Here is a 21527-nt window from a genome sequence, read left to right as displayed (position 1 = left end):
ACCTAACACCGGGTCTTACTCCTCTCTTTAAGAAACAAATCACCTGTCTCCGGCTTGTTTCAGCGTTTCCTCCCTGCGCTTGCCCGGCTGCTCTCGCTAGGATCTCGGCGGGAGGTAAAGTATACTCGCTGGCCAGCTGGATTAAAAGAAACCCAAAAGATACATGAGTTAGTCCCAGTGGGTCCAATTGAGGGCATCGCATTACCAGGTCTCAGATCAGGACCGACGTAACCGTGGGCACACACTAACACATCGGTAGCATCCTAAGCCACTTTTGGTGGCCTTTGTTTTTTTTAATTTACAGTTTTTAAATCTGCTTTTCTGTGGGGCAGCTGCAGAGCCTCTTTTCTCTGGTGTCTTCCTTTCCTTCTTCCCATCCGAACACATTTCTCTGACTTACTTTCCTCGCTTCTTTTCCCCACTCCCCTTAACCCTCTCTCCTTTTCTCAGCTCCTACCACCCCGCTGGCTTCAGCCGAGCGGGGCGGGAAGGCGAGGCAGGGGGCCGGCGGGGGCGGGGCTGGGTGGGGGGCGGGCGGGCACCATGTCAGGGTGCTGATCAGGAGAAACCTGGATTTTCTGTGTGGGTCTTCTTTAAGCAGAAATGAACACGTACTGCACCAGCTCTCCTGTGCCGGCTTCTGAATAAAAAGCAGGGAGAAGAGAGCGCTTTTGAGAGATTGCGCATGCTTAGCTCTTCGGTGTCAAAAGGGTTAAGGGTGAGGCGGTGATAAAAAGGAAGAAAAAGCCTCATTAAATGGTGTTGGTCTTGAATTCCGGAGACTGTAAGAAAATCAAGAGAGACAGGGGAGAAAGCTGACGTGGCCAGCATAGATTTTGTTTTGTTTTTCTTTTGGTTGGGTTTGAACTCACCGGTACTGCTTCCCGAGTGCTAGGAATTAAGGGAATGAACCACTACTCCCAGGCTAATGGTTTGTCTGCTTCTGCTTCTGGGTTTGGCGTGCAGAGCCCGCAGGGTGGAGACCCCTTCCCCTCCTTGCCCCACCACACACTGAGTGAGTGCCTCGGTTGGCTGCACTGGACCATGGGCCAGTCTACAGCTCTCTTCGTTCGAGTAGACACTTGGGACTAAATTCATTCGCACACCACAACATTCTTTCAAAACAGAACTGGGGAGATCATGTTGCATCCAGATTTTCCCAGGCAGTGCTTTGCACCCTACTGGACCTGAGCTAGAGAGACCAGACATGACAGAAACCGGCAGAGCAGGGCCCCCTCCCCAAGTCAGATACACCGACCTAGCTCTACCTGACCAAGCTGGTTGGGGCGGGGCACAGTCAGAGTGGACCTTAATAGTGTATTGCGTCAGTCCGCCCATACCATACATTATGCAGCCGAAATCCCCACATTTGGAGAACCCGCGTGGATCAGCATCTCTGGAGCGCAGTGGTGTGAGTCTCACCCAGGGGAAACACCTTGTTGATCGTTGGTTACCCCCCTCACCCCCAGCCAGTGGAGAAACTGTTACTGTTGTGGTCTCTTTCAAAACCTCTTCTATCGTCTTGTTCCCTGAAGATCACGACCCTCCCTCCAACCCAAATGTCATTATAACTCCAAGTTGCTCTGCGCAGGAGACTGCTGTGATTTTTACAGGCGCACTGTCCACTCAAGCAGGTCTCTTTTTAGTTGAGGCTCAGGACGCAAAGCTCCCTGCACCAAGTCGTCTGCACGCTCCACTTGCTGCCTGTGCGTCAACACTAACGCCCTTCCGCTTTCCATTCTTACGCTTCTCACCAGTACTGAAATCCTCTAAAACCCCTAACTTTCCACAGTGCCAAGCTCAGGTTTTCAGCTCAGGTTGTCATAATAAAATATCAAAGCCTACACTTTAAACAAATGGAACACGAGGCGTGGTTCCTATTCCCAATAAGATAGACCACCCCGGGGAGGGAAGAACAGATCTCTGGGGTGTTCTTCATTTGAGGACACTGGCCTAGTCCTGAGGGTGGCACTGTCATGTCCTCAACTATTATGATTACCTTTCAGAAGCTCATAGAAGGCTTTGGGGGTGAAGGGGAGTCAAGCCTTTCAAAGATGCTTTTGAGTCTATAAAAGATTAAATAAGAGAGAGCAAGGGCGTGAACGAACCTAACCAGGGGGTGGGGTGCTTACCCTAGTGTGTAATCATAAACTGGGCCAGACTTTTGTAAACCACTGCTACAGTTTCAGTTAAAAAGCCTATTAAAATAACCACTTGTTTCCGCCCGGTTTCGAACCGGGGACCTTTCGCGTGTGAGGCGAACGTGATAACCACTACACTACGGAAACTACAGACAATGCAAACTTTTGAGAAACCTCGTGAAAACTGCATCTCCGACCTCCATCCCTCTCTAACAGACGAAATCCAAAGGCATTTTAAATTGTAACAGAAACAAGTCCCGGGGGACACCAGCGATCCTTCAGGCAGGCAGGTAGGCAGGCAGGCAGGCAGGCAGGCAGGCAGGCAGCAGCCCTCTTCAAAGTCTGCCCACGCTGAAGCGCAGGCCCGGGGCTGCACTCTGGGTCGGAATGCTGCCCCTCAGGACTTCCGAAGCTTGGAACCCAGGCATTTGGATGGTCCCAGCTTCTGGGTACCTCACTTCTAGGCACCTCCTGGGAAGCCAGCGGCAGCAGGGTGGCTCCCCCTCCCCTCCCAGCAGTCAGTCAACGTTCTTGACTCTTGAACCTCAGACGGATGCGTCCATTCCACCCCAGAGGCCCTGCTCTCTCCCTGGGCTCGAGTGGCCTGATCCCACCCACTCTCTCCTCTCAAGCCCTTTTTTAGCCTTTACTGTCTCCACCAGGGGGGCCACTCGGGTTCCGACTGCGGTCATTTAGTCTGTGCAACTCAAAATCCGGCACTTAATCATCTTACAAGTTATTTTTTTTATTTTTATTTTTAACACCAAATACCAAGCCAGGCGAAGTCATGAGCCCTCAGCCTGGATCGTACTGGTTTGAGGACCCCGCCGCCAGGTCAGGTATAAATAACTGGGAACCCTAACACCGACTTCAGAACTTCTTTGGTTTGAGGTTCTTTTTCAGACGGCAGCCTTAGTTTATTCTTTACAAAGTCGGAAGCATCTTCCTTGTTATTTTCCTGTTCAACTGGTTATAAATGAAGTGCGAATTTTTAACTCAGTACAGCTCACCTTACAGCAATCTGCCAGAACCGGAAAAGAGGCTGAGGCTGAGCGGATTAGTCAACTAATCCATCGTTTCTCGATCCAATTTCTCCAATCCTGTTTGTTTTCCTTTGGGGAGGAGGCGGCTTGTCCTTCTCTGTAGCCAAAGTGACTTCCTGGTAGCTTTAAATGGAGACATTTCAAGGGACTTTTCTCTCCTACCCTTCGTAGCGTGTCTCCCCACATCCTGACCCACCTAGAGAGGTCTCATCTTCCTTCGATCGCATCTAGACCCAATTCCGGTGGCAGATGTCCATTTTGTTACCTAAGCGGGAAGGGTAGCGGGGCCGGGAGACGGAAGACTGTCTGTCAGGTGGGTCCACTTGGCGCTGAGTCTGTGCCTGCTGGAACCGCAGCGGTCGGCTTGGATGAAACTCCGCCCTTGCTCTTACTGGTTCTAGGGAACAGAGCCAGAAAATCAAAGAAAACGGGTAACGATAGACCAATTCAACAACTTCCAGACCAAATTTAGATTCCGGTTAAAATGACCTCAAGTGCCTTCCCCGGCCTTTGCTCAATATGCAGAGAAATTGTGTAGACAATGGTCTACACACTCGATTGAAAACGCTCGGAAGAAAACAGTGGCACCTAATATCTTCACAGAAACTCAAGAAGAATAAGCTTCCAGGACTGGAAGAGTGCCAGGTGCGTCGTGGAGTGAAGCTTGGCGGTGAGTTCAGGGTCCTGGAGCCAAAGCTCGATGCAGCTTTCTATGCTGGCTGTCTCAGTCCTGTGTCCGCCAGACTCCGTCAAGATGTGGGGTTCCTGAGGCGCACACCTTTTCACCATGCTTAACGCTCTTCCTCCCCCTTGCCGCCCCCATCCTTAATGTTGAGACCTTGCACAGGCAGGCACAGCTCCAGGTCAGTTGTGAGATGTGTCCCGGACAAGGCAACACCCTCTGCCACTTGTGGACACCCCCCAAACTAATACTGCTTTTTGGTAGTGCTGTGTGTCTCTTTGATCTGACTTTGAGGTACTCCCTGAGTCTTGGCTGGGACCTATCCATTATTCTTGGTACCGTTATTTAGGTCTATTGTTTATTCTTAATTTTCAAGGAATGAACAGCACATCCCAACGACAAGTGTATTTAAGTGAGATGTCTGCAGTGTTGAGCATCTTCGTTTGAAAAGAAGGGCTGCTGTCTTTACCTCATAGTCTGGGGTGCCTACATACATGCCTGTCACCAAAAAATTCCATGTGGATTTATATGTATTTGTGGAAAAACAAACATGAATTTAATGGACTTTCCCTAGAGGTAGAAATAAAAACACCTTAACTACTGAGCCATCTCTCCAGCCCCAATAAAAATCATCTTATAGCTGGCTCTTTAGTATCAGGAGTTCAAGTCCATCCTTGGGCTACATGGCCATTTGGGGAGCGGTGTACATTCCTGGACATAAATCCTAATTCTGTACTTACAAATTATACAGTAGCTGGCAATTTATTCAAGCTGTTTACATTCTGGTACGCTTATCAATAAAATGTCAGTTACAGAACTAAACTAACAAACTTTGTGATATGTAAATTTGCTTCAAGGGTTTGATGAAAATAGAGCATTCAATAAATGTGAGTCTGAAGGCCGGGTAATAATGATTTCACTAGACCCAAGATAAATGATAAATGGTTGTTTTATTGGAGAACAACTTACACAGATAACAGTAAAGAAACGGCACAGCGTTTCTGCTCCAGAAGATGAAGTCTCAGCCCTTCTGACAGGATTCTCTACCTAAGAGAGAGATGGAGAGTGAAAGCTTGCTCCACCTCCCAGTCACATACCCAGGTGAAGCCACGCCCAAAGGGGGTGTGGCCACTACACAAATTCACTGGCAAGGAGATGCCATTACAAAGTTTTAAGCCCGATGCAAAAATTGCATACAATGACAACAAATGTCAAGTATATTCCAGGAAAAGGAAAGGTAAAAACATACACAAATTAAAACCTACAACCAGCAAGAGCAACATAGAGCAAGGCACATACTACATGTCCAGCTTCAGGGTAAAGGCATGACAGAGAGTACTTCAATAGCAGTCCTAATCTGGAAAGTCTAAGTCTTGCACCTACTATTTTCTATCTCAGGTAAGAGAGGATATTGCTATGACTATCTAGTCTTCAACCTCATCAAAGACCTGAGAAGGAAAATAACAATACCAGGGCAGGCAGGAAGTGCAGGCATGTGATTTCCAAAAGGTGCAAGTGAAGACAGAAACAGCAGGCTACTTGGACAGGTCTCACAGAAACGTCCAGGCAACCAACTTTGGCTAAGGCCTAATGTATCAGACAGACCATCTCAGAAGCACAGAAATTGAAAAACTGTCTGACTTGGCAAGGTTCAGCGGTCTCTTTAAGTTTATCTCCTGCTAGCCCAGTTAGGACAGCTTGTCCAAGGTCAACAGTCAAGATGGGAGCAGTTTTTTGCCAAAGAGGCCAGTAGCAAGGAGAGAACGAACTCCAGATGGAGTCTATGTCTGACTAACTTCATAGGTATAAGAAGCATGGGTAACTATAATCTGTAATTCTCAGAGACATAATTGTCCAATGGCTGAAGCTTCCCCAAATAATTTAAACAATCTTAAAACTGATGTGTAGCAAGGACAATGACTTCAAAATATAACTATATAATATACATATAAATCTCAACAACAGAGGTAGAATTGTATAATGCAACATCATAAAATACCCTAAATTGTAATCATATATAAAATATCTTAAGCGTATGTAGAAGCATATGTACATAGAATATGATAAAGATAGTTTTATATATGTGTACAAAACATTGTAAACAGAAAGAAGACCCTACACAGTGTGACAAATATAATATACAAATTGTCTAAGACAGGAATACAAGGTTAATTTCACATAAGTTTCAACATACAAGAATCAAACAATGTAAGTTATCTATAGCTAATAGTTGCTAAAAATAGCTCACAAGAAGATATGTTAATCTACCTATATCCCATCCCCTCCATACCTTTAAACTTTTCTAAAAGGGATACCCAAGTCTGTCCATCACCTTCCATACAACCCTATGCAAGTGATAATTATCCTTTTTTCAGGGACAAAAACAAAATACCCTTAATGCCAACATTAGGGAAAAGGGGCATTGTTTTCTTAGAATTACTTCCTGCTTTAATGGTGCAAAGGTGACTCTATGGGATCCTGTAACATTTGTAGCTACTCTCTGAGTGGCAGGTGACGCTTGTCTGAATCTGGCCAGAGTTATAAGAAGGTGCACCATCTCAGCTAGCTAATCTGGAATTGTCTAGAGCAGTATTAGTCCCAAACCGGTCCTTGAATGGTGTTTACTAGTTCAGAGACAAGTTGAATCAAGTGGAATCGATGTAGTGGGGCCCCATCTTCTTTCTGGAGACTTCAAAGATTGCTGTTAGGAAATTTTATTGTTCACAGTGGAAGACTTAAACATTAGTATCAACACAGAAAGTTTACCTTTTAAAGGTATGGATACTGGGAAAGGTAACAATAAGGATGAAAATAAGTATGAGGGAAATTTAGTTTTTTTTTTTTATGACAGATAACAGAATTTTGACAATAGTCCCTAGGTTTTGTTTTCTTCTGTCTTACACCAGTTGGCTTTTTGATATGAGACAGACACTCTGAATTTTATTTTAACAACATGCTTGAATTTAGAGGAGAGTCAAATCCAAATCCAAAGACAGCTTTGATTTTTTATGTGAATTGGGACTTGACTGTACTGGGAAGTGAGGAGATATAGGTGTTTAGGTAGAGAAATTTTACCCTGAATAGATATTGATTTCACAAGTCAGACTCTTCTTTGAAGACTCTTTCTGGAGGCTACCCTTTCTTTTTTAAGCATCTATATGTCCGATGTTTTTTGGCTTCTTAAAGATAGGTGTTTTCTGTTTTTCTGTAAAGAAAAGAACAAAATACTCCTAATGGGGGATGTCCTTCTGTATATATGTTTCTTTTATTGGTTGGTGAATAAAATACTGTTTGGCCGTTAGCCAGTAGAGGCTGGAGATAGGCAGGACCAGGAGACGAGGAGAATTCTGGTAAAGGTAGGCAGAGAGGCCTAGAGATGCCATATAGAGGATAGGATGCTCCAGGCGTTCTCTAGTAAGATAAGCCCATGTAGAAATACATAGATGAGTAGTTATGGCTTAATAATTAAGACAAAGATATCCAATAAGAAGCCCTGTCTGTGCTGAGTATTTTTCTTATTTTCATTTATATGTCTTCCTAAGGATTGTATCTTATCTATCCACTTTTCATATTCAGCACAAAAAACCACTATGGCTATTAAGGATAAAATATGAATCACCAGACTGATAATTATAATTGATATTATGTCAATCTCAGGTAAGTCATTTATCTTTTCATTTTCTGCTTCTATTTTCAAGTCATCTAAAGTAGTACTCTACAGAGTCCCTGATCCTTGTATTATATTTCTCATCCTTAACTTGGGAAAGATTTTTCCTTTTAGTATTACTTAACTCCTTGAGGACATCCTAGGTGTCTTAAGTCTGATGTCTTCTGTTTGCCTGCAGTTGGCATGATTTGTCTGTGTGGTCATACCACACGCTGGAGCACCAAATGTTGTGTTTTTACTAAATCTCAATCATTCAATTTACCAATAAAAACTAGGGAGCCAGATGCTGAGCTGAAACCTGCAATCTCAGAGAGGCAGAGCAAGCACCCAGCTGACCTTTCTCTTCATCTGCACACAGGTTGTCTATGAGAGCTGCTCATGTTCAGTCCTCAGTACAAGCTCATGGCTGGAATACAGGGTCTCACTAAGTTGCCCCTATGGACTGGACTGGGTTCTGTTTGCCTCAGCCTCCTGAATAGGTGGTATTACCACCATGGCCACTCAGCTTAGAAAAACACTTAAAAAATCATGTGATATCAGACATGGTATTCACCTTTGACCCTGGTAAAAATAAATAAATAAATAAATAAATAAATAAATAAATAAAAGTCCAGCAACAGGCAGAACTTTATGAGTTCAAGGCCAGCCTAGAATACCCAGCAAATCCTAGGCTAGTCAAGCCTACATAATGAGACCCTACCTCAAAAAACAAACAATTAACGAAAAGTATACAAGCAGTCTGTGGATAGAAGAACTTTAGCCTGAGCACTAATACAGAGCCGGCCAATCTAGGCATGCTCCATTAGGAGAGCCAGAACCAGAAGCTCTTGGATTATAAACAAAAGGGCATCACAGTGTTAGAAACACTACAAAAGAGAACCAAACACTGCCATCTGCACCTGCCTTATAGGTCAGGGGTGCTTGGGACCATACGTATTAAGCCATCTTCAGATGGCAGTGCCTTATACACATGTCCACGGAAACAAGGCACCAAGCACAGTTATATAGTTCATAGAGTGTGGACATTTATGTTACCTCTCCTGTTTCACTCCATCTCTTACTCGTTTGCGTGTGGAACAGTTTTTAAATGTATATGCTTTTGTTTTTTCAAGACAGGGTTTTAATGTGTGGCTCTGACTGTCCTGGAACTCACTTTGTAGACCAGGCTGGCCTTGAACACACAGAGGTCCCTGCCTCTGCATCCCCAATGCTGGGATTAAAGGCATGAGCCACTACAGCCGCCACCACCTCTACCACCACCACCACCTGGCTAATATGTATACCTTAAAAGGATTCATTTTATGTGTATGAGTGTTTTGCCTTGAGTTTATGTATGGGTACCTCATGTGTGCCTGGCCCTCAGAGATCATAAATGGGCATTGGATCCCCTAGAACTGGAGTTATGAATGATTGTGAGCTACCATGTGGTCCTCTGCAAGAGTAGCAAGTAAGTACTTTAAACCACTAAACTATCTCTTTAGCTTTGTGTGTGTACATGCATGCACACACGTGTATATACATGCAGTACGTATGTACGTACACACACACATATATATGCATACATACATACATATATATATATTGTGTCTGTATGTGCATGATGCAAGTGGGTACATGTGTGATGTCTTGAGTATGGAGGTTTGTTCTTTTTCTCACACCTTTATGGGAGTTCCAGGGATTGATTTAGAACACCAGATCTGTGTGGCAAACATCTTGATCCTTGAAGCTATCTCTCTGGCCCACAGAACAGTCATATATATATATATATATATATATATATATATATATATATATATATAAATTTCTGAAATCCCAGTTTTCACAAGGAAGAAATTCAGAAGTTTAGAGAGCTTTATTATGAATGCATGGATATAAATAAACAAATATTAGTTTAAATTTTAGGAACATCACAGAAGGGGGTGAGGTGGTAGAATGATTATAAGAGCCAGAGGACCAGGAAGTCAGCTGTGAGATTTTGTCATCTAGGAATGACAGTTATACCCATGATACCTCAAAAATATGGTTGCCTGCACAAAACTGGAACATGTTAAAAGGAAATTATCATGAGGTCCCTCTCCTAGACAAAGAACTATAGACAATTGATGGCTATTGAGGAGAGGGAAAATTAGTCTGTCCCAGGGATGAGCCTAAATGGTTATCCAATAAAAGTGTTCAGCCATAAATCACACACACAAGCAACACCAAGACTTATTATATATTTATGTTTATATATCTGTCTATGCAGCAATAATGATTAAAAAGTTAACTTGAGAGGGAGTAAGGGGAGATATTGGAGGGGTTGGAAGGAGGAAAAGAAAGGCAGGAAGGGAAGTAATGCAATTATTTTTAATTAAAATAAAAATAATTTAAAAAGAAAAAATTGCCTTTACCAGTTTTTACATGTGCTTAACTTCTACTTCACTTACACCTTCTGTAAAAACTGCATTCCATGCCATGCTTAAACGTTCCAAAGCTCAGTTCAGCGAGGAAATTGCACCCAAGGTTTCTACAATAATGGGAAAAAAGACATAAACCAATGAGAAGATACTCTTTAGAATGTTTGCATTTGTGGTCATTCTAATTTATATATAATTAAACATAAACCCAATACTTTCTCCATTTGCTAAAGAAATCCCAGGATGATACTGGCTTATGACTTTCACTTTCATATTTACATATGTAATACATTAGCCACAGTAAATGCTCATAATTTTTTCAGTGATCTTTACTTCTCTGAGAGGTTTTTAAGCGCCTCTGACATTTTGGGTTGGACCACTCTATTGTGTAGGTTTGTGGTAAAGACGGTAGGATATTGAGGATCAGTTATGCTGTCTGCCCACTTGATGGCAGTAGCTTATCCACAATTGCCGAGGATGCACCTTCACACTGAGAGCTGGTACGGTCACTACACACTAACTGGGTAGAATTCTCATATTCGTCTTTATTACAGACTAAAGGGATTTGGCATAGAATTCTTATGACTTGCAGAAAGTCTTAGTTATTATACTAAATAATTAATTTCATCCTGACAGTTTCATATAGATGTCTCTATCTTACTGTACTTTGCTCTTACCTGTCCCACTACTCTCCACTCTGCTGGTCTTCTCCCTCCCTAATCAGTCCTACTTTCCTGTCTTGTTACACACACACACACACACACACACACACACACGCACGCACGCACGCACGCGCACGCACGATCGATTGCCCATATTTGAGAAATGGTGATGTTTTAGCTTTCTTTATCCCATTATCTTCTTTGTTCTCCATCCTTCTAGACTCCCTTCTCACCCCCCCCCCAAGTGTTTCTTCTATTTTCAGCACACACATAAAATCTAGGAATGTAGCTCAGTGGCAGAACACTTGCTTAGCAGATAACAAGACCCTAGGTTTGTCCCCATCACCTAAACAAACAAATGCAACATTTGTCATTTTTGAGTCTAGCTTATTTCCTGCTAGCAAAGTTGTGAGTCAGATATCAAAAAGTCACAAGGGGGAATTAAAATTCAATTATGAAGGGATATATTTGAAACTTATACCTCAAAAAAGGTAATGACTCAAATAGCCTTCTTTAAATATAATGCATTTTATTGCAAGACAAATCCATAGGAAACATAAAAGAGAAATATTGTTTTGCTTAGCTATTAGATATCTAGTTAGTATCACTAGTAGAATTTAGAGCTTGTAATAGAAAATACATTTTGTTCAAACTCTAAACCTTTGGATTTGAATATTTTAGAGTCACTTACTTTATCCATCCATCTCCCAAGAGTTTCATCATTTATAGTATTCACACACACACACACACACACACACACACACACACACACACACACATACACACACACATTTCTTGATAGATTTTTTTGAGCTAGTTATTTTGAGAGGTTATGGCTTTCTATGTTTGAAACAGGGTCTTTCCATGCAGGCTAGGCTGACCTCAAACTCCCATTTTTCCTGTTTCAGCCTCCTGAATCCTGGAATCACAGGCAGATACCGGGTGCCTGGGACCTCTGAAGATGCAGGCTCTCAGCTGTACTTGAGGCTGCGCATTGAGAAGGGATGCAAGCCCTTCAGGCGATGTTCCCAGGCTCCTGGCTTCTGTTTCAGTTCCTACCCTGACTTCCATCCATGATGAATTACAACTGTAAGATGAAATAAATGCTTCCCTCTCTGTTGCTTTTGTACTTGTCTTCATCACCCCCAAACAAAACTAGTACATTACCTCAGAGGTGAAAAATTAGAACACAAGAAAGGATTCTCTAGATCTGAATATTTAATTTATACCCATTAAGAATATAATTGTAGGCCAGGTGTGGAGTCACATATCTTTAATCCAGCACTTAAGAAGGAGAGGCAGGCAGATCTCTTTGAGTGCAGTGAGACATTTCCTCCAAACTTGAACGTCCAATCTGAGGGTGCACATTCTACTTCTCTCTTTGTGTGTACTCTACAGCCCAGCTCTAAATTTAACAGTCATTCAGTCTTAATCCTGTCTTCTCTTTCTCATGGGCAATCATGGTGGAGGGCGTGCGTGCGTGCGTGCGTGCGTGCATGCGTGCGTGCGTGCGTGCGTGTGTGTGTGTGTGTGTGTGTGTGTGTGTATACAGATTCTAAAATGATCCAAGATATGGTGGGCTATGTCCATAATCCTGAAACTTGAGAAGTCAGGCAGGAGGATTGGAGACTCCAGGCCAGACTATACTCTTATTCTGTCTTTATAAAAAGTTATTCTCCTGTCTTATTAATTTTTCTCTCTTTCCTGGAAACTTCTAATGGCTTTCCAAGTCTCCCTGTGTCACTTTCTAAATACTATAGATGGTAGTCAGCTCTTACACAGTATCTTTGCTTGTTTGTAATCTGAGTAGTCTAAATCCCCATTATTCTTATACCCATGGCTTTGTCTAAGCTGTATTGTCTAATTTCATTCTGTTCAACAATAGACATCCTTTGAGCCACAGGTAAAGGTTTAATGCTCCTTTTCCCAATGTATCATTTTCATGTTCTATAGACAATACCATACACATGTGGATTTCACAGTTGTTAATCCCAAATTGTGTACAAAAGGTTATATGTGAGGTCTGAACAGAACTGAAAGACTGCATAGTATTAAGTGCTGACATTCATGTACACCATAAACTAAGATAAGTATCACATGCAGGCAACTAAACCTCACCACAATCCTATGAAATAGTAGCTATCATACTCCCCATTTTACAGGCGAGGGAATTGAGTCACAGCCAAGCACTCTTCCTAGAGTTGCAGTTATCACATGAAAGACCTAGGTTAAAACCCCAGGAGTCTGGCTCTGGAATCTCCCCTGACCCCTCTGTTGCATTAATGAGATGAGTTATAGAGAGGCCAGAGTCAAAATGGAAGAGCCAAAGTTGAGCAATGATATAATGGGGCTAACTGGAGAAGGGGCACTGCAGTAAGAAGGATGAGGGCGAGGGAGACTTTACAAAGATGAAGCAGAAAGTCAGGCAGTGTTGGTCAGGGTAACAAGGAAGGTCCGTTAAGGCTTTGAGGAAAAGATCCATGTCACATTGAATGTAAAACAGACACAAGAAAAGATTATTCTTACAAAACAGTGCTGGGTTGTAGGTGTTGGGCCTTAGCACAGACACTTGGTGGAGTCTCTGCTTTGGGTTCAGATGAATGCACAACAGCATCTCATTTTCACACAAGCAGAAGTCACATATGTTGGTGCTTGTGGAGGCATTTTGTTTCATTTGAATAATTAACTCTTTCTGTATTAAAATTTGCAGCATATGGAGTTATGGTAAATTCCATATCCATAGGTTGAAGTGTGACTTCACTTGGGATTTGCTGAGTCTGAACATGCTCTGTAGGTGGGAGTATCACCTTAGGATATAATGAAGGCGCTGAAGTTGTCAGGACTTCAGCCTCTATAGTTTCTGAGTTTGAAGGCTGACCTTGATCTTGAACTGATGTTAGAACTGTTGTCTCATAATTCTCTGTAGACTGAGCTGTAGTCTCAGTCATAGGTGGAGAATGGCTTACCACTGTAACAGATTGTGGAGTTGTGGAAGATTCTGTGTGTGAAACCTGAGTTGTGACTTCAGCTGGATTTGGCTGCTGAGTCTGAACCTAGTTTGAAGGTGGAAGTGTCACCTCATGGTGTGTTGGAGGAGGAGATGTAGTTGTTGGGACTATGGAATGTGTAATCTCTTGATTAGTTGTTGGGACATCGGAATGTGTAGCCTGAGTTTGATGCTGGGATTGATCATGAACTAAAAGTGTCTCTTCAAAAATGGACTGAAGACTGAGCTACAGTCTCCTTAGGCTGAACGTTTAACCATTGAAGCAGGCCATGGAGTTATGGAAAACTCAGGTTGTGATGGATGAATTGTGACTTGAGTAGGGTTTATATGCTGAGCCTGAACCTGGTCTTCAGGTACAAGGGTCACCTTTTGGTGTTTTGGAGGAAAAGCTGTAATATTATATGGGACTGCAAGAAGTTCAGTCTATACTGGATATTGTAGTTAGGGTATGCTCTATTTCTATATGTTGAACATGTTGAACTGTGACTTCAGAAGGAATTGGATGCTGAGTTTGATCCTGAATTGGTGGTATTTCATAAAATGCTGGAGCTTGAGCTGTAACCTCATGTGGCTGTTCAGGCTCAGGAAGGATTTCCTGTGAGCTTGGAGTTATTTTATGTTCCAGATCCAAAGGTTGAAATGTGACTTCACTGGGTTTGGATAGTGAAAGCAAAACTGTTCTAGGAGTGTCACCTGAGGGGGCTTTGGAGGTGGAACTATAGTCATTACTGGGGTTGTAGAATGTTCTGCCTCTCTAGTGGAGTCTGAAGTTATGGCGAATTCCAAGTCCAAAGGCTGAAAGGAAACAACAGGTGCTGTTGGGTACTCATCAGGATCTTGAGAAGGTGTTGGAAATGACACTTTTAGAAATACAGAGGCTTGAGCCCATATCTCTTTAGGTGGATCAGAGGGTTGAGTTATGGTCTCTTGCATTTTGAGGAAGCTCTACTTCAGCAATAGTTTGATGAGTTATGGTAAATTCTGGATCTAAAGTGTTGAATCTGAGGATGCTTTGGAGGAGGAAATGTAGTCTTCATGGTTGTAGGAGGCTGAATCTCTCTAGAAGGCTGAAATGAGACAATAGGTGTAAGGTGTACAGTTTTTCCACCCGCCGCCTGGGTCTTGTCCTGCCCCCACTCTTGTCCCGTCGCCGCGCCTGCCCCAATTAACACACAGAGATTCTGTATTTGAGATTATACTGTTGGCCAGTTACTACTTTCTTATCGGCTAGCTCTGTCTTAATTATTAACCCATTTCTATGTATTTCCACATGGTCTTACCAGCGAGAGGCGGCTAGCAGTTCTATTCTCTCCAGATTCTCCATCTTCACCCTCCTTCCTACTTCCTCTTCCTCCTTGTCTCCTAGTCCCTCCTATCTCCCTTTCCTATTGGCCAACAGTGCTTTATTTATCAACCAGTATGAGAAACATATACAGAATGACATCTCCCATCAAATAGGCGTTGTTGGATACTCAGTTGGATCCTGACCTGGTGTTGGAATTCTTACCTCTTGATATACTGGGGCTGGAGCAATGACCTATTTAGGTGGTTCTGTAATGTGAGTCGTGGGATCTGGAATAGTATGAGGAAATTCTCCCTCAAGAGTAGGTTTAGTAAGTTCCAGATCCAATGGCTGAACTGTGAATTCAGCTGGACTTGGATGCTGAATGTGGCACTATTGTGGAAATGTCATTGCAGGTACTTAGGAGGAGGAAATGTAGTCTTCTTCATGGTTGTAGTGGGCTGAGTATAGTAGGTTCTGAACTTATGGTGAGTTTCAGGTCCAAAGGCTGAAATGTGACAACTTGTTCTTGATGTGGTGTTGGAAATGTCACCTCCTGATATATTGGGGCTGAAGTTACAACTTCTGTACCCTCTGTAGGTAGTTCTGTAAGATGAGCTGTGCTCTCAGGTGTAGTTTGAATAAGTTCCTCTGGAGTTGGTTGATGAGGTATGGTAAGTTTCAGATCCAAAGGTTGAGCTGTACCTTCCTTCAGTTGAGTTTGGATGCTGAGTCTGATGTGGAAATGTCACCTGGGGAAGTGTTGGAGGAGGTGTAGTCCTCTTTGGTACTGGAGTATATTGTGAAGTTACAGTGAGTTCCAGGTCCAAAGGCTGAAATGAGACAATGGGTGATGATGGATACTCAGCTTGAATCTGACCTGGTGTTGGGACTGTCATCTGATGTGTTGGAGGGTGAATTACAATATTGTTCATTGACTGGAAGCTGGTGTGGGACTACTTGCTGGGTTGGGGAAAGCTCTATTTCCTTAGGGTATTCTGAAGCCTGGGGGGGCTGTAGTATTGGAGATGATTCCACATTCTCAGAGAGATCTGCAGGTTGAGAGCGGGTCATATGCTGAGTTAGAGAAGGTTCTGCACCCATAGTGGAATCTGGAAGTAGATATAAACCTTCCTGCTGAGTTTGGAAAGGATAGACCTCTTTGTGGAGGCCTGTTTTCTGAGCTATGGCCTCTTGTTGATAAAATTCAGTTTCAGGGAATTCTGGTGTATGGGAAGAGGACTCAATTTGGACTTGTGAAAATTCAGCTTGTTCACTGGGAGCTATAGGCTGAACTAGGCCCTCTTCCTGAACCTGAAGAAATTCAGCTTCCATAGAGGACTCTGGAGTTCTGGTATGTGCTTGGTTTGGTTGTTTAACTGTGGTTTTATGCAGCATTGAATGCTCATATCTGAATATTGATTCTAGATCTTCAGGTGAAAAGAACAGGGTATCTCCCAGTGGAGGAAGAAAGAAATGCTGTTTAGGTGGTTCTAGAGGCTGATCTGGGAGTTCTTGCTGATATGGTGAAAATTCTGTTCCCAAAGGGTGTTTTAGGGGTGGAGACAAGTTCCCCTGCTGACCTAAAGAAACTTCGCCAGGAAGCTTTACAAGCTGGATTGGGACCCCTGGATGAACTGGAATCTTGATGATTTTCTGGGGGGTGTTGAATGCTGAGTTGTAACTTCTTCTTGCTGGTCTTTTGAAGGTTCAAACCCCTGTTGGATTAAAATTTCAACCTCATCAATCAACTCTGGAGACTTGGGTGTGACATTATGTGATGCTGGAGGATGAACTTGACTATGAACCAGGTCAGAACCTGTTGCCTCATGATGTGCTGGAGGCTGTGGGTGTCTGTGTTATGGTAAGCTGCACATTGGGAGGTTTAACAGTCAGTGGATAAGCTTGAATGGTGAGTTTGATGGTGAGTGGAGGGGGAAACTGTCACTTCATGATGTTCTGAAGACCGAGTTGGTTTTTCTTGTTGGATTAGAGCATGTTCTGAAGATTGAGTTGGCATTTCCAGCTCAGAAGGCTGACCTGGCTGTTCCTGCTCACTGAGAAGAGGTGCCCCCTCTCCAGTATACTCTGGATGATGCATTGGGGACTCCTGCTAGCCCAGAGAAGGTTTCATCTCTGTGGTAGGCTCTGAAGTTATGGTAAGTTCCACATCCACAGGTGTAACTGTAACGTGTGGCAAGTGATAATGATGCTCTTAAGTCTGAGTTGGCTGGACTGTCACTTGGTGACTTGGTAGAGTTTCAACTATATTCTCAATAGCAGACTCTACAGCTTGAGGTGACGCTTCCTGCTTAATTGGATGTGTGGCTTCCTCGGGGAGCTCTGCAGGTGTAACTAAGGCTTCTCCAGGCTAGGGAAACGTTCACCTTGCACAGGAGGACCTGGAGTCTGAGTTGGAGTCTCAACTTCCTGAAAAGGTTCAGAAGTTATTGTAACTGCCACATCTTTGTGGGCAAAGTATAATGGTGAACTTGATCCTGACTGGGATGTGGAATTGTTGCTGCTGGAGTTTCAATTATATTCTGCATGGAGGATTCTGGAGTTGAAACTGTAGCCTCTTGTTCACCTGGAGGACTGACTTCTTTATAGGGCTTTGTAGGTAGAGCTGGAACTTCTAACTGGCTACCAGAAGTTCCAAGGTCTTCAGGAAGCTCTAAAATCTCAGCTGGGTTGATGAAGGTTCCAGCTCCCAGAGAGCTCTGGAGTTGGGACTGCAGACTCTTGTTGGATTAATGGAAGCGCTACCTCCTAAGGACCTCTGAAAGCTGGACTGGGAACTCTTGTTGGGTTAATGAAAGTCCTACCTCCTCTGGACTCTCAGGAAGATGGCTGGGGCCTGCTGCTGGCTCAAAGTATGTTGAGTGTCCTTATCTGCTTCTGAAATCAGTGTAACCTCCACCTTCACACTGGACAAGTTTCAGTGCTGGGCTTCATTTCTATCTGGAATTAGAGCATTGGTTTCAGGCTGTTCTACTGCAGCCCCCTCAAATGCCAACTGATGAACTGGACTTCCCTTTGTTCATCTTCCTCAGGGAGCAGTGGGGGATGATCTGGGCCCTCTTAGACCCGGTCTTGTCCCGCCGCTGTGCCAGCCCCAAATAATGCACAGAGACTCTGTATTTGATATTATGCTGTTGGCCAGTTACTTGTTTCTTATCGGCTTAACCCATTTCTGCTGATCTATGTATTTTCACGTGGTCTTCTCTTGGGTGGGGGGAGCCAGCGGGCATTCTGCTTTCTCCAGACTCTCCATCTTGACTCCTCCTTCCTACTTCTTCTTTCCTACTTGTCTCCTAGTCCCTCCTGTCTGCCTTTCCTATTGGCCAACAGTGCTTTATTCATTAACCAGTATAAGAAACATATATTCATAATGACATCTCCCATCAAAGATTCTCTGAATTTTGAGTTTGTGCCTCCAGATGCAATTCAGGAGGCTCAACCTGCTCAAAGAGGCTCCTTTCTGTTTCTCTGGGATTGCAGAGGTTAACTGTCAGAATAAACTTCATTTATACTTGGATCCCCATAATCATCCTCCATAGTTTCTTTCTGGAGTTCAGGTTTTGCAATTTGGTTTGTAATTCCAACAACCACTTTAGCAAGTTTCCTGTGCTGAACTAGAACGTTCAAATCCTGAGGCAAAGCTATGACCTTTGTTACTTTGGAACTCTCACTGTCTAGTGGTGGAGCAAGTATTTCCTATAACTGGTTATCTGCAGCCTGATCCAGACTGGAAATACTTTTGAATTCTGGAGACTGATTTTAGTCTCCATTTAGCTTTAAAACGTTCCCTGGCAGCTTTCCTGGGTGGAGTCATTTTGTCAGATGCTGATGTGAAAGTGAACTAATCTGACCTGGGTGCGGCTGCGCAGAAGTATCTGCATCTTGGAATGAAAGAAAACTGTCAGTCAACTCCCAGGGTGGGGAGAACATCTGGGAGGGAGCAGAGGACCCCAGGTAATCAAAGCCCCCTGCACCTGCCTGGGATTTATGATCTTGTGGAGATTTGGGCTGATGATCAGATGGGTGCCAAGACCAGAGTTTGGTCGGCATCTAAGGCTCTGAAGTCAACTGAACTGGGTTCTGGACCCACTCCGCCATGGGATCCGCCTGGGTCATTACCAGCAAAACTTGTTCAGTGAGGAGAAGACTTGGGACGCAGACGCAGAAGCCCAGTAGAGTCATGGTATGTTGTAAGGACATGGCATGCAGGATGGAGGCCATCCACAGTCTTGCAGTGCGCTGGTGGTGGGTAAACTGGAGGAAAGGCCCCTGACCGCAGGGAGCCTTGGCAGCTGTGGCCCCCTTGCCCCGCCCTTTGTGACAGAACTCTTTTGTTACCAAAGCGTCCCTAAGTGGATTCTGCACTGAAGAGAACCTTCTACGTGACAGGCCCGAGTGTCCCTTACTCAGGATGAAAAGAACACCGATTTCTTTGGGGTCTACCCTAACCCAGATTTAGGTCTCAGTCCTGGGTGGTCCTTGCCCAGCAGCCCTTTGTTTTGTGGGGCAGAACTTCAAAAGAAAGTATGGGGGGCGGGTATGAACTCAAAAGTGCCTGCCCAGGTCCAGGCTCTTTAATTCCTCTTTTTAAATCACAAACAGCCCCACGTTATAAACATTAAAATAGACCAAAAGCTTGTTGGTGTTTTGGAATAAAGAATAATTTTGTAAGTATGTCCAAAATATGCCCTTCCCACTCCAAAACAAGACCTTCTTTTTCAAATACACCGATATATTTTCATGTTAGTTAAATGGTATATTTCTCAAAAAGAACATATGCCCAGCCATTATGCTACTGATTCAAATATTCTAAATTTTGCTTCAAAAGAAGCCGAGTTACTGTGTAAAGGATTTTTGTGTGTAGTTATAATAACCATGGAGGTTGGAGATAAAGCCATGGTCCTCATGAGTGTGGCAAAGGTTTTCTCAACTTAGGTGATCGTTAACTTGGGGGGCAAGGGTACCAGACAGTCAATGGCTCAATGGCAACCCAAGTCACTACAGGCCAGTGGTTTCTGGATCCTTTGTCTAGCAAAGTTGATGGGTGAATTTCATGGGCAACAGGAAGATGGATTTTTAGAAAAGACTTTATCATAGGGTCATAGGTGAGAGCTTGAGATATAAGAAGCTACCCAAATACACATGTGCACACACAAAGAGATGCATACACAAATGAATAAATTTTGAAAACCGAGTGGAAAAGTACAGGAAGCAAGCTGAGCTCCTGCAAGAGCAGGTCCCTAAGATGGCTTACTCCCGAGAGTCCCTATGTAGGGGTTAACAAAACTTGACCAGATTGAGGCATGAGCTGCTTAGTCTAGGTGTCCCTCCCAGGAGATTCCCATGTGCCTCTCCAGTCTGTGCCTAGACTGGAATTTAGGTCATGTCCTCATACACAGTTTCTGGGAAGTTATGCTCACTGCTGTCTATAATGAGAGGGAAAATAACAATAAGCTGTAGCCAGTGTCCCTAAGAGATTCTAGCATTTCTAGCCTCTGACCAAGACAAGAATACAGAATTGCTGGGTTTTGAGGCCTGATGGGAGATGTCATTCTGTATATGTTTCTCATACTGGTTAATAATAAAGCACTGTTGGCCAATAGGAAAGGAAGAAAGGAGGGACTAGGAGACAAGGAGGAAATAGGAAGGAGTAAGGAGGAGTCAAGATGGAGAGTCTGGAGAGATCTGGACGCCAGCCGCCTCCCCGGTAAGAGAAGGCCATGTGAAAATACATAGATCATTAGAAATGGGTTAATACTTAAGACAGAGCTAGCCAATAAGAAACTAGTACCTGGCCAACAGTATAATATCAAATACAGAGTCTCTGTGTATTATTTGGGGCTGGCGCGGCAGCAGGACAAGACCAGGCGGCGGCAGGAGGAAAAACCGTACTGGTTACAGAGGCCCTCGCCTGTTTATTTTTCTTCTGTTTCATCAGTGCTAATTGTTGCCAGCTTTTTTTATAAGTGCATCATATAAGCCTTCTAAGATGTGATGCTAAGGAAAACTCTTAAGCTGGTAGCCATCCAACGAGAATTGTTAGTGTGTTTATGGTTTGCATTTGTTCACTCCTAAGTGTACCATTGCAATTCTCTTTAAAGATATTAGACTGCTTCAACATTTTGCACTCCAAAAGTTACTTCCTCAAAAAAGATATTTGACATTGATCATTTAAGGGGCATATCTCTAAACAAGTACTTAATTTTCAAATTAGTCTCTTTAAGTATTTGTTCTTAGAACTAGGTGTGGTGGTGCACATGGTTAATCCCAGCACTCCAGAGGCAGAGGCAGGCCAACCAGAGTTACACAGTAAGACCCACCCTCTTAGCTGCTTAAAATTGGCCATAAAGGATTTTATTGACAGTAATTTTCTCAACATTTGTTACTCCACCAATGTGGAATCATATCAGACTAAACATGACAGATCTCCTCCTGGTAGTGAGGGACAGTGGGTAATCAGTGATGTCTTCAGAGACTGTTTAGAGAGAAGTGTGGTAGAATATTAGTCTAAGGTATGTGACTTTTGTTTATGCGGCATTCGCTTGGTGGAGCTATGATTGTTTGCCTGTCTAAAACACCTGGTGGTCTAATAAGGAGTTGAATGACGAACACTGAGGAGGAGCAAG

The 21527-nt window shown here is 43.5% G+C and overlaps 1 non-coding gene and 1 pseudogene across 1 annotated transcript; both read right to left on the bottom strand.

Annotated features, from left to right (window-relative positions):
* Nucleotides 1–2215: 2215 nt before the first annotated feature.
* Trnav-cac (transfer RNA valine (anticodon CAC)) lies at nucleotides 2216–2288 on the bottom strand. The gene has a single exon. It is a non-coding gene; the product is annotated as a tRNA-Val (tRNA).
* A 7667-nt stretch (nucleotides 2289–9955) lies between these two features.
* On the bottom strand, nucleotides 9956–19083 carry LOC127232960 (leucine-rich repeat-containing protein 37A3-like; annotated as a pseudogene).
* Nucleotides 19084–21527: the final 2444 nt, after the last annotated feature.

Source organism: Phodopus roborovskii, unplaced genomic scaffold (genome assembly GCF_943737965.1).
Source record: "Phodopus roborovskii unplaced genomic scaffold, PHOROB, whole genome shotgun sequence".
Classification (NCBI taxonomy): Eukaryota; Metazoa; Chordata; class Mammalia; order Rodentia; family Cricetidae; genus Phodopus; species Phodopus roborovskii.
The sequence above is the reverse complement of the archived record's forward strand: the minus strand, read 5'-3'. Positions and strand labels throughout refer to the sequence as shown.